General features: G+C 38.5%; 1 protein-coding gene across 4 annotated transcripts in view; it reads left to right on the top strand.

The window, feature by feature from the left end:
* Nucleotides 1-12717, top strand: part of NCKAP5 (NCK associated protein 5) — a 976326-nt gene that overhangs the window by 103202 nt on the left and 860407 nt on the right. The gene's annotated exons all lie outside the window — the stretch shown is intronic.

Here is a 12717-nt window from a genome sequence, read left to right as displayed (position 1 = left end):
TTTATTTTCTCTTACAATAGACAGTATAAGTTTCTTATATCTCACACAACTTCTCTGTTCTCCAATGGAATTATATATCACAATTGTTGATTAAATTAATTAGTGCACATTTTTCATGCTTATTGTTGAGTCAAATAATGTATTATCACATTTCCATTCTATTAAACATATTTTTCCTGAAGTTATTAATTGCTTCATTTAAAAAATTTACTTAATTTTCTAGAAATCTGTAGTTAAATTTTCTCAGTTCTACCAGCCCTTTGACAAATGTGTCAAAGGCAATCTACTTTTAAAACATTCTTCTTATGTGAATAGTTAAATTCTCAGGTCACCATATACTGTTTTTTTGTCATTTGTCAAGTGAGAGAACTTAATTACCAGTTGTGCTGTATCAGAAGCATTTTAAAGAGCCTGCCTTCAACATTTTAAAAAATTCTAATTATAGTCAATTACTCATATGTGGGTAAATAGAAATGATCTGGTTTATTGTAGTTGGTAAATAGCATTCATAATTTGGTTTTATGATTCCACGAATATTCCATACATTTTAATGTGATAAGTATCCTTGTTTCTGCGTACCTCTGACATCTGGAATAGCTTCCTCAGAGGAAAGCAAATGATACTTCTTGTAAGTTATTTTATGAATAGTGAATTTGAGTGGCCACTTGAAATGACATTTATTTATTTCCTTTCTCATTTTCTTCTCATTCATTCTTTCAGTCTAGATTTGTATAATTGGTAATGTGAGATACTTTATTGTTGGGAGTGGTTAAAATGCTTTAAATTAGTTGAAAAAGACTGTATTTTTGGAGATTGCCAGTAGAGGGCCTTATTAAACTAAATAAAATTTCACAGACTAGTTGAAACAGTTACCTTGTTGAAGAAGCCAATTTTTTTTTTTTTAAGGACACCTGATTAAGAGCAGTAAAACTCCCAAAGTTATTTTTTCAAGCACATTGTATTTCTTTCTAGAGAAATGAGAAGTCTTCACTTTTCATTTTCATTGTTTTCTTAGGGGGAAAAATTGTAGAATTCAATGTATTAATAGCCCATCAATCAAACCAGGACTCCAGATGCTAAGACATCCAGCCTATACCTGATGATTCTTATGGAGCTGGGGTCTTAGTCTTGGAGCCTTCAGGGATCTAGTATTGGATGTTGAATATGGGAGAAACACACGATGGTTCTCTTCTCTTTTTATACTTGCTTCCTACATTTGAGTGAGCCCCACTCTCAACAAAAATGGGTTTTCTGTTTCCTGCACCTGGACCAGAATCTTCTCATCCTGTGATATGCCCTTGATGAAGACACAGGGAAGGAGAATCAAGAGAATATGTGAGAGCAGGAGCACTTGTTACATGCTCTTTCACACTTATTTTCCAGTGAGGGAAGCAGAGCTGTAGGGAAATGAGATGTCTTTTCTAAAGTCATTTAATGGATTAGGGCAGAGCTCATCTCTCCATCCTCACTGGGTGTTTTCAGCCCCTCCCACTCACTGAAATCCCTATTTTTTGGGAAGGAAGTCTCCCTCCTCCCCACCACTGTCATTGGGACAGCTCCTGCTCACCCTAAATGGCCCCTCCTCAGGAAGTCTTCCCCGACTTGGTATATACTCTGATAGCTTTAGGTACTTGTTTTCCATAGCACTTGTCAGTAGCATAGTCAAATGTGTGGTCAACTATTTGATTAAGAACATCTCCCTGTCTAAGGTACAGGTTCCATGCAGGCAAAGCCTTGTCTATCCTGTTTAATATTATAGCCTTAGATAGAACAGTAGCTGGCAAATGGTAGGTGCCCAACAAATATTTGGTGAATGGATGGATATAAACAAGTTTTTTGATTTTGATTAGTGCTGTGGCCTCTCCATTTTTTATACTTATGAACACATTCCTTTTTATAACTCAGCTGATGACATTCAAATCTCATGGCATTCAAATGCCTGTGGACACAAGGCATAGAGGCATGGTATTATTTTTTAACTAACTTTCAATAAGTGACTGAGTGACTCTTTATTTCTAGTCATGTGAGCATCAGTGTTCATGGCATTTATCAAATGGGAGCTGTAAAGATGTGAAGGTAAATGAAGAGAAGGGACAAGGATTTCTCTTCTCTCATTGATGAGGACAAGGAAGTGGAGAGAGGATGATGTCCTGAACTGAGTAATGTGCCCTTTTATGTTTCCCAGGTTGGGCCAGAGATGTTCTGGATACCTTTTTCCTGAAAGGCTGCATCATATACTAGGAAGATCAGGATCTTTGGACTCAGTTAACAGAGTAGCAGAGAAAAATAGACACGGCTCATGACCATGTGGCATTTATCCTTGGGTATACCTGGGTTCAGTTTATGTTTTGGTCTCTATTGACTTGGGGTGAATCATTTAACTTCATTGAGCACAGTTTCCTTGTCCACACAATATAGTAATAGCAATGGTGATTTCACCTAATATTTATGAAGTACTTATATTGTGTCTGGTCCTGATGTATTTTCTATGAATGTTGTCTCATTTAATCCTCAAAATAGCCCTCTGAGATAGATATTACTATTAATCCCATTTTATAGATGAGAAACCCAAGGTACTGAAAGGTTAATTTGTTCCAGATTGCATAGTAAGACTTTGAGCTGGATATTTTGATTCTATTACCTCCTTATAGGATCATCGTGAGGATGAAATGAAATGAAACACCTAGAATGCCAGCACAAAAATAGACTCACAGTACATGGTGGGCATTATCACCATTAGTGGCTCCTAATAGTTGAAGACATGTAGGCCCCTGTAAGTAGGTGATTGCTGGAGGGAGTTGGGAGGGCTGATGGCAACACTGCATCCAGGTCATAGGGACTTATTTAATCCCAACGCCAAATGTCAAGAGCCCCATGTACGCAGCATTCGGCACATACTAATATTTGTAGCCGTAAACAACTACCAAGGAGACTTCCCACCCCATACCCCTCCTGTCCATGAATGCATTTATTATGTTCTTACCATATGGACATATTTTTCATTGCTCAATGCATTGCATCTGTTTATGTGCTGCCCTTGGCTTTACAATCTTTGCATTTCGTTTAGCAAAACTGCCAAGTCTGGTGGACTTTTGTATGTGTAGAACTGCTTGTTTGAAGTATAGTGGAACCTGGTTATGGAGTAAGGTGGGTATAAGGAGTGTCCAGTTCCTTTCGGTGAAGTCTTTTTTTGATACTGTTTTTCTGTATCCCTGGACCAACTTCCCTAGCTCCTCTTGCCCCTGCCTCTTTCTCATCTCTCTCTCTCTTTCCTACTTCACCGTACTTTTCTGTCCTTATTTCTCTCAATCTTCCCTCTCTCTCCATCTCTCCTTTGATTTACTCCTATCTTTTCCTGTTTTCCTTCTTTATCTTCATTTTTCTCTCCTCTCCCTCATCCTCCCCAGAAAGGAGAATAGAGGGGGAGTAAAGATGGTCAGTGTCTCTCAGCAGACCAGGAGGTAGAGAAGAAGGGAACGATTTCAGTTTCCCCACTTCTCCATAAATGTCAAAAACCCTAGGGTTTCTTTATTAATGGTGATCCTATAACAAAGAACACATCTGAATTACAAGCCCAAGTAAAGAGAGAAACCAAAGAGGCAGCAGTGTGGTGGGGTGGAGCGTAATTTGGGAGGATTGAACAACCCTGCTTGTAAAGTGCCACAAGCCAGCTGTAGGATCAAGTGGCCCCATCTGCAAAGTGAAGGGGGAGATCAGATAGTCTCAAGGCCATTTCTAGCCCCATGATCCTGTTATTCCTTAACAGACAATGACTGCAGTCTGACTCACCATACAGACAATTATCCAAAGCACTGAGGAGCAAAGCACAGTGGGCTCAGGTCCGGGCTGCATGCATGGGGGCTCTTGCAGTGTTTGTGATCCCCAGAAGTCCCATTTTCCCAAAGTGCCGAAGCGATTCGTCACTGCACAATGCTGTGTGTCCTCACAACAGATGTGAAAGGATCACTCTTGAAAGGGTGTTTCCCCAAAGCATTTAATTATAACCTCCCCAGAAGATTAACAGATGTTATAATTGTCTTTACTCTTTGATTAAATAGTTTCTGCATGAGTGGCTTTCTTAGATTTTCCTTCTCTGTTTTGTGTGATCCTTATAAAGAACAGACATGTGTCTTTAATTTTCTAGAGATAGTTCTTCAACAGGCATGGTAAGAATCTTCCCAGATTCATAACTTCATTCTCTTTATTATTTATACAATATTTATTATATTATTTCATCTATATATCTAGAAAACCTGGAGTAGGGTGGGCTATACTTTTATAGACTGAACCATTGGTTACAAAGGCAACTGGGTGATGGGTATAAGAATATGGTCAAGAAGTTGGCCTCTCTTTTTATCATTTGTTCATAGAAGTGACTGATGTCCGTGAGTATTCTCTGGGAAAAACTGCAAAGTAGGAAAGGAAAATTCAGAAAATCTTGTGGATGCCGGGCACCAAGTGTGCAAGCAGAGAGAAAGTGTGTGAGCAGAGAGAGAACAGTATTCGTGATGAGAATGTCTGTAGATTTTTCTGGCAATATTTGCTCTGAAAAGATAAGCTATCAGCTGGGAGCCTTATCAACATCAAAAGCATTATCTTCATGCCATAGTTTAGAATCCACAATTCTTTCTTTCCATTAGAAATGTGGTTTGTATTCTATTACTTATTTATCTTACCTTCTGTTTAGCCCATCAAAGAAGGATATACCACTAACTTTACATGAAATTAGAATGCTTCTTTCTCATCATTATCATTGTCCAAAATAGTATTTCTTCCTTGAGAAGAGGAAATTATATGGAAGGAGTACAACATTAGGTCAATATGGATGATAGAGACAAAACGTAAGGAACACTAAATCAGTATTGCAGAGGGATCAGCTTACTAATAGTCTCCACCTCTCCATAATGAAACGTCTGAAAAGGGCTCATAAATCAGGGCAAAGGACAGTCCTTAGATCAACTTGAAGGAAAAGAAGAAAATAGAATTTGACTTCACTGGAGAAATTAGTATTAAGCCTTTGATTAAAAAAAAAAAAAAAAGGAAAGGAAAAAAATACTTAGTTGTTTAATCAAATAGGTCCCATGTAAATTTGATTCTCTTTTACCTGCACTTGCTGAGGAAGAGGAGGGAAGAAGAATACTTTCCAAGTATACAGTGGACACTGACTATATGTGCTACTAGAGAATCAAAAGGGAAAGTAGATATCTTTAAGAAGTTCACAATATATTGGAGGAAAGTAGTAATCTCACATGGGCCATTTAAAGAACGCTACAAACCAATCAGTGTGATTACATTCCAAAGGAATGATCAGAGGTTTTAGAAGTAGATGACTAGAATCTTGAACATTCTAAAGTCCATATCTATAAGAAATGTCTAAAGAAATTTTGTTTATTCAGGTCATTTGGAGGAGGAAGAGGACTTTCAAACAATTTTTTTTAAGTATGACATAGATACAGGTAAATGTACCTGAGTATACATCTTGATAAATTGTTACAAACTGAATGCACCTGTTTCTAGCTCTCATACCAAAAAAAAGCAGCAGCTCAGATGCCTTCCTCAAGTTCCTGTCAGTTACATCCCTAAGGTAATCCACATGCTGACATCTGGTAGTACAGATCAATTTTGGCTGTTTTTGTGTTTCGTATAAATGGAATCACACATTATATATTATATTCTTTCATCCATACTATAGGGATGTGATTCATCCATATGACATACCACATTTTGGGTTCATTGCTGTGTAGTATTACATTGTATGACTGTATCTGTGTCCTAATAAGTCCTTTCTACCGTTGATGGGCATTTGGATAGTTTCCAGTTTGGGACCATTACAAATGGTGGTGCTATGAATACTCTAGGACATGTCCATTGGTGAACAATCACACACACAACTTTCACTAGTACTTAAGGGTAGAGGTTAAAGAGAAGTAATTGTCACCTAATATTAGGTATTACTTTTGATCATTTGAAAATTCACAGAAAGAGTCTGGGACCTTATGAAATAGTTCCTTGTCCCTGGAAGTGCTCAGACAGTGATGGGTTGGACTTCATTGAGGAAGACAGTGAGATGGGGGATTCCACGGCCTCTCCCATCTACAAGCTTTGTAAATCTAAACTAATAAGCTCTATGGAAACTGAAAGAGGAAAGAGGTTGGTTGGTGCGGTGTCCCAGATGATCAGACTGTGGGAGACAGGACACAAGTAAACAGGAATGATTCCATAGACAATGCTGATGCTGTGCATGAGGACAGAAGCCATTCAGGAAGGGAGGCATCTATGTGGGCCTGAGCAGGAGGGGTTGGAAGTGAGTGGGGTCATAAAAAGAGATAATTTTTTTAGGGGATGGAAGAGAGTAGGGAGGTTGGCATGCCATTGCACGTATATTTTAGAATGTGAATGCCATATAGGTTGACACAGCTCACTCTATTGAATGCTTAGAACAAATTATTATGAGCCGCATAAAGTAAAGCAGAGACTATGACCAGCCCTGTCAGAGATCATATGATGCTTATAAGATGCCCTGGGGTAAAGCTGTTCCACAGGGAGGTGGCCAGGTAGAATTTATTGGGGCAACAAGAATGACGCAACATTTCTGTGGGACCTGCTGGAGGCTGTGTGGTGTTTGAACTGCTCTTGCTCTTCCATATGTTTGGTCTGTCTGATTTCTAACTTCAGTTTGTTTGCAGTTTGGTCTTCTCACTTCCCCTGGAACAGTTCATGGTGCCTCTCCATGGTTAACCTCTGTTATGGGTACCTGGGTCATCAGCCCATGGTACCTGCTATTGGCCAAGCACCTCATTGAACTCTATTCCCATCGTTGCTGATATTCCCCTATGGTGGGGGAGCCAGGTGGTGACAAACACATCCCCAATTTGACAAAAAGTTATTTTGGATCAAATTTCAACTATCTTATTTCTTCTACTTTATTTTAACACTGTATCATTTCATGATTCCTATGTAAAGACATGATATTTTTATATCTTCTATAAGACTGACTTGTATAAATTACTACTAAAAACTGATCATAGAGTACTGGGAAATTTGATCGAGTCTCCTTTTTACTTCAACTTCCAGGAAGCTCAGAGCAAATTTGCATGTTTAATTACACATGCTCTGTTGACTCTTCTATCTTGCATGTTTGCATTTTTCATCCTCTCATCTTTGTGGTAGACAGAATTCTTTGATGGAGCCCAAGATGCCAGCCCCCTGTTACACATGAATCTGGTATATAATTCCTTCTCTTTGGAGTGTGGGCAGAGCCTGAGAATATGATGGATGTCACTGCAGTTACTAGGTTTCATTAAATAGCAAAGGTGAAAGAGGGATTTTTGCAAATGTAATTAAATTGACTTTGAGTTAATAAAAAAGGACCTGGGTGGACCTGACCTAATCTGGTTAAGTCCGTTAAAGTCCCTCAAGGTCAGAGAATCAAAGTCTTAGAGATTCTCTTGCTGATCTTGAAAAAGCAAGTGGCCATGAGTTCTAGAGATGTAGAATGATCTGCCAACAGCCACATGAGCTCAGAAGAAGACTCCAAGTCTTGGATGAGAACTCAAGCCTGCTGACACCTTGATTTCAGCCTTATAAGTCCAGAGCAGAGGTCCCAGGTAAGCAGTTCTCAGACTTCTGGCTCATGGAGGCTGTGCCATAATACATGTATATTATTTTAAGCCACTCAATTTGTGGTAATTTGTTACGTAGCAATAGGTAGCTAATACATACATATCTCTCACCTCTATTTTGATCATTTATTGTGTATATGCCTCTTTAATTCCTTTGTGATTTGAGTATAATTGAATGGATTAATGAGTAAATTAAATATGTCCTAGGGCCCATGACACCTACTTCAGAGTGAATACGGATGGTGCTGTCTTTTCCATGGCATTAGGGTCCCTTCTTCTTCTGTGATTTGACTCGTGTGTCTACCCACGCTTGGAATGCCCACTGTCCTCCTCTCCTAACTCCATCCAAAATTAGAGGCTCAGCTTGAGTTTCACATCCTCCATAATTCTTGTAATCTGATTTCTGGAGGGTCCTCCCATTTCTAAATCTCTATAGGTCATTCCTAGTCTCAGAGCTAACAGCATCCTAGTCACCGCATTTTGAGGTATGCAGATTCTCAGCATTCCCTCCCTCTCTGCCTGCTCTGGGAATTTGGGTTCATTACTTAATTTTGGGAAACCTTCTCAGGTGATATCAATGGGCAGCTTGGTTTAGCAAGGGTTGCCCTGTCCCTCTTAACCACCACGGTCTTATGACTCTGTACATAGTGTGGTGTGTGATTTACTGTCTGTGTTTAAGGCTTTCAAAACTTTAAGCCAAATTTATACATCACCTCTAGCCTGGACAGCATATTGTATATTTCTTTATTTAATCTTAACCCTGGTTTAATTATTTTCTTGTTTGTATTTTCCCTTTGGCTTTACTGCCCCAATTATTTATTTTATCATTTTGTTTTTGTATATACTTTTATAGGTAACTGCAAATCCTCAGGGGAAGGAAGTTGGAAATAAATAAATGAAGAAGCAGAAAAAACAATGTACTCTTCTGTAATACTTTAATGTACAGGAATCTTGTTTCCCTGGCAATAGCAAAACTTTCTAAACCATGGACTCTGACTTCTACTTTTCTCATGCCTTCATCATATCTTGTATGATTTAAGCATATAGGAGCTGTGTTCAGAAAACTAAAGGCTGATGGTTGGAATGATAAGAAAAGGTCTTTGCCTTGTAAAAATGATGTTCCTTCTTCTATTTTTCCACTCCTCTCTGTCTCCTTCCTTGAACCCTTTCTTACATTTTGTGAAGCATTAAACAAATAATTGCCCTTTCCTCTAGACCCTTGTATTTGAAGCTAGCACAATGCACAGATAAGGTTTTAGAGTAAATAAGAGGGCACTGTACCTCTCAGAGTGTTTCATCTGCCTGAGATGGCTTTACCCTGAGCTGTTTTGTTGTTGTCGTTAGTTTCTTGGTTCTGTGGACCAGGTACATGCTGGACACAGGGCTGGGGGTGGACCCCTCAAACTTCTGGAACTGCTCTTTCCCCTTTCAAAGCCCCATTGGATGTGTTGCATTCAAGATGGTCACCATGTCTTTATGTCAAAATACACATCCATGAGATCACTTGAAATGTTATAGTTCAAAAAAAGTCACAGTTCAAGCTGTATTTGGTAAATAAGACATAACTGAGTGGGGTGGCAGGTATCTCATACAGAGTTGAAAAATGCTCTGGGGAAGTTCTACAGAGGTAGTCATTGTGGAAAATCTAATAAATTGTACTCCTCTAAATATTCCTTTTAGGCTTTTACTACTGTTTTAGAAATACATAATCTCTTGGACAGTGTTGAGTCCCCTGATGTTTTCTCTCTACTTGTCCTTTTTTGAAAATCTCTTTTTGTATAAAAATCTCTTTTTGTATAGATTCTCCTCAGTGGGGGTACATTTTTACCATTGGTTTTCAATGTATTGGACTGTATCAGAAGGTATGAACGGAGCCAAATGAGTGTGGTAGGATGAGCTGTGTGTATTTATGTGTGTGTGAGAGAAAAAGAGTATGAGCCAATGTGCCCATGCAGGGGTGTGTATATATGCATGTGAGCATGTGCATTGGAGTTTCCAGTTTTCTGTTTTTACCATTTCAGTTAGACCAAACCAATGTCATTTTATATATCCTCAGATTTCCATGTTAGAGTAAGTGAATTTAGAAGGTATTTTATCAAACTATTATCAAATAAAATAATCCCAGGGTATTTTAACTAGTAGCATTAATCTTTTCTGCTATAATCAAAAGTACTTTCTGTGTAATGAAGAGGTTTTTTTGTGCTGTTTTCTTTTCTTTCTTTCTTTCTTTTTTTTTTTTTGATGTTTATTTTTGAGAGAGCGTGAGTGGGGGGAGCGTGAGTGGGGGGAGGGGCAGAGAAAGAGAGGGAGACACAGAATCTGAAGCAGATTCCAGGTCCTGAGCTGTCAGCACAAAGCCCAATGCTGGGCTCAAACTCACGAACTGCGAGATCATGACCTGAGCCGAAGTTGGATGCTTAACTGACTGAGCCACCCAGGTGCCCCTGTGCTGTTTCCTTCAATATCATTGAGATTATTCTTAAGTCATTATATATTTTTTTCAAAGATAAGTTTGTGGACCATTGAATTCTGACACCACCCCCGCCCCCCACACCACTGTTCGGTGTCTTGTAAGGTACAGAATTCTTCCCTGTGACTTCAAAGTGTTTCAATTTTGTTTTGTAGGTGCAGTAGACGTATACTTAGTGAGTGTTAATGGAAGCATTATACAATGTAGATCCTCAGAGTTAGCATCTAGCATGTAGAGGTGCTCATGTGATGACCACTGAAGCTAATTGGACACAGAGGCTGCCGTGGAGGTAGTCCTGCAACTCGCCACACGTTATACCTTGATGCCTATCAGTTGAAATGAAAATGTGTATTTTCAGAGATGTATGTATATTTCAGAATTTCTGTCACCACCTTTATTTTCTGTTTGGGCCTTCAGTTTATTAAATCTGTGCCAGTCACAGGCAGAGAGAAGTAGAGACCTAAGTGTGTTGGTCAGTTTCCTTGATAAAGAAGCCCCATCCTAGGAACCACCTTGAAAATTAGGCAACCCAACTCAGCTACTTCTGCATCTCCTGCCACGTTGACTTCAAACAGCAACAGGCAGAAAGTTTTGCCAAGAGTAGCTTAAATAATACGTTTTATATTGTGTAATGGATAATGAAGGAAATTGGATGAGGAAAAAACTGACTTTAGCCTCAAATTCTCCACACCAGCTGTCTTCAATACTTGGTTGCATGTCTATTTCCTTTTGGGTGTGTCCTTCCTGAGACACAGTCAAGACTTTGCATGAGCCTCTGTTGCCTAAAGATCCAAAGCAACTCTGTCTTCCTGTGAACCCTTAATCAGGCTTTGAGAACTAATGAGAATTGTAACCCTTACGGTGAAGTTTATGATTTGCAGGGCACTGAAAACTGGTGGCATGGGAGTTCTGGGTTAATGACACAGAATGACTTGAATTATTCTGTAGGCAGAGGATATTTTAAGCTAGATGTGAATTTGATTCTGAAGGCTGATAGTTACATTTCCCCAAACTTGAGGGCATCATTCTCTGTCTTTCTGAATCCAAACCACAACAGGAAAGAGTCAGTGATTTTGATTTATGGGAATTTCTAAAGTAGAGGGGACAGCTATTTATCCTAGAAAACCGTTCATCCTTGTATGTGAAGAAGTGCCCAACAATGCACATTGGGGCATCATTGGCAATAGTGATAAGTTATTTATGGTCTAAATGCCATCAACAGGGCAAAAGTCAAACAAATAACGCTCTATTCACACTACAGAGTCATCTAGCCATTAAAAGAATAAAGAGTTATTTATACCCTCACACGGAAAGACTCTTTGCTATATTATTAAATAAATCAAGTTGTCAGAAATATGTAGAATAGGGTATAATTTATGTTTGAGAACCATATGTATTTTAATAATGTACATATATGTATGGAAATGCTTAGAAAAAGTTGTAAGAAAGATAAATTGTTAATAGTTTTTTTTTTTTTCTGTTGGATGTAATTGGGAGTGTGTGAAAAGGAAACTTTCACTGTTTTCCACAGAGGTTTCTACATAATATTAACTTTTTACTTTGAGAATATATTCATGTGTTACTTTTTAAAAAGGCCATGTGTATATGTATGTATATATACATGTATATTTATCTTTATGTTTTAATAAGGGGATATTCTGAAGGAATATTTCCTGGAATCATGAGAAAAGGATTTATTTTATCCAGATAAGTAACCTGAGGTAACCAAATGTAAGATAAAAGAGGAACAGAATCCCAACTTTTGTCTGACCGAGTTAGATTCCAGACATTGGAATGTTTAATTTAATATACAAATCAAAACTGTTAAGATCCAAATCGCCGGCTATTTCTAAGTTGGCATGAGGCAACAGAAGTTATTTGCAAAGACACTCACTGCTCAGGAGTTTGATTTCATTTTAAACAAATTGAGCTCATCTCAAACATTCGGCCCTGGGATTGGGTGACTGGGTGAACCAGGTGTGGTCCGTCTTTGAGGACAAATAGTTGTGGGAAGGACAGACATGTGAGCATCTACGAATTATTCATGAGTCCTCCCTCCAAAAGAAGGCTGTGTGAAATTCTCCACGGGAGAATAAGGAAAAAAAAAAAAAAAGAAAGGAAAAGGAAAGGAAAAAAAAAAGCCAAATATCTTTAGTGATATAAAAAATAGGTTTTCATGAAGGATGATATGGAGCAGATGCTGGGGCCTGAGATGGATACAGGGGAAAGGAAGACAGAAAAGGGCTGATGGCCTGGGGGCACAAAGACCGTTAAAAGACTAGAGATTTTGGTGTTGATGAAAAGTTTATTTCTGGAAGTTAGCAGAGATAATACTAGATTGAAATAATAATATTGGATGTGAAGTTGTCAGGTACTTAAAAAGAGGCAATTTTATATGGTTAATTTTAGTAACTGATGTGCTTGGTGCTGGGGTACTTCATATGAGTTACTGAATCCTATTTATATCCTATGATGTAAATGGTGTTGTGTTCCTACCTATCGTATAGTGGTGCGGTGATGTCCATTTTACAGTTAGGAAAAGTTGAAACTCGAAGAAAGTAACTTATACAATATTATACCACCAGACCCAAAAAGCTGCAGCACCCCATTATGCCAAATCTACAC

Source organism: Leopardus geoffroyi, chromosome C1 (assembly GCF_018350155.1).
Source record: "Leopardus geoffroyi isolate Oge1 chromosome C1, O.geoffroyi_Oge1_pat1.0, whole genome shotgun sequence".
Classification (NCBI taxonomy): domain Eukaryota; kingdom Metazoa; phylum Chordata; class Mammalia; order Carnivora; family Felidae; genus Leopardus; species Leopardus geoffroyi.
The sequence above is the reverse complement of the archived record's forward strand: the minus strand, read 5'-3'. Positions and strand labels throughout refer to the sequence as shown.